Here is a 1,562-nt window from a genome sequence, read left to right on the forward strand (position 1 = left end):
GGGCTCTGCTCCCAGGGAACAGGGACAGGAGGAGAGGGAACGGCCTCAGGCTGGGCCAGGGGAGGCTCAGGGTGGACACCAGGAGGAATTTGCCCATGGAAAGGGTGCTCAGGCCTTGGCAGGGGYTGCCCAGRGASCTTTGGARTCSCCATCCCTGGAGGTGTCCCAGGAAGGGCTGGAGGTGGCACTGAGTGCTCTGGGCTGGGGACAAGGTGGGCATCGGGCACAGCTGGGACTCCATGGGCTGGGAGGCCTTTTCCACCTCAGGGATCCTGGAATTCTGGGGTTACTGGCTGCACACAGATTTTCCCCTCCGAACTCTCCATGCAGACAAGGCTTCCCTCCTTGCTCCCCTGTGAGACCATGATGATTCTTAAAAACACAGGTGATCAAGGAGAGAGCAAAGAGTGACCAGAGGGTGTTATTTACATCAGCACATTTCATACAAAGAAGGTTCTTCTGCAAGATTTATCTCCCAGCTCCAGCCTTTGGGCTAATGAAAGAAATTATCTCTCTTTAAAAATAAAAATACAAAAGGCAGGGTCAGGCATTTGATAAAATCCCAATTTTCAGAAAAATGCATCATTAATTGTGGTTGATTGCTGGAGGGAAAAGTGACCCAGCATTAGAATGATTTGCTTTTCCAAAATTTATCTAGAACCATTTTTTAACTCTGAATCCATCATTCCCTGCAGCAAAGCCATGTCCCTGTGATRAGTGAAGATGAAATAATTACTGCTGTGGCAGCTCTGCTCCCAGGGTGAGTCACCTTGATCCAAAGGCCCTTGGTGTCTGCGCCACCACAGAGGTCAGCAATAAATGTCACCCACAAGGCTTTATCTGAATTTCTGGTAATTATGAGATAAGCTGAATAACACAAACCCTCATATTTCTGACCATTGGGCACAGATAATCCTTCGCATGGATGTTGTTGCAGCTGGAAGGCGAAACAACAAGCATCAGTTCAGCAGGGAAAGTGGCCAAAAGTAGGATTTCTGCACCCAAGAAGTGCTTCAGAGAACCCACCCTGCTCTTAGCTGAGATCTTACCATCCAACCCCTCTGCTGTTTTCCCCTTGGATCTCTTTGCCCCAGCTCTGCTCATTTCCTGGCAGACACGACCTGCAGCAGGGGAGCTTCTCCTCTGGTTCTGCTGGCAAGCCCCATCAGCCCCAGCCCAGCTGTCAGAGCTGGTTACACCCAACCAAATGCTCAGGTGTTTGAATCTGGCTCAAATCTGACTGCTCCAATGTGAAACTRCTGGCACTTGTCACTGCAGGAGGAGAAACACACTCTGTGACTTCCCAGTGCAGCTTGGGTCACAGAACAATCTGGAAGGGTAGGAATTTCCAGGAAGAGTAAAGGTCTTGGTTTCTAAAATGGGAATGTGTTTAAAGAGAAAAGCCTGGAAATAATGTGATTGGATCCTGTTTTGAGATTTGTTGTTTCTCTTGTGCCAGGTGCCATCTGGGATTTTCCTGAAAGAAGCCAGGGACAGTGGAAGGTGTTCCTCCCCTGCCCATGACAGAGGGATGGACCTGGATCATAGAATCACAGAATATC

The sequence above is a fragment of the Malurus melanocephalus genome, unplaced genomic scaffold (assembly GCF_030028575.1).
Source record: "Malurus melanocephalus ecotype Western Australia unplaced genomic scaffold, MMel_1.1 scaffold_518, whole genome shotgun sequence".
NCBI lineage: Eukaryota > Metazoa > Chordata > Aves > Passeriformes > Maluridae > Malurus > Malurus melanocephalus.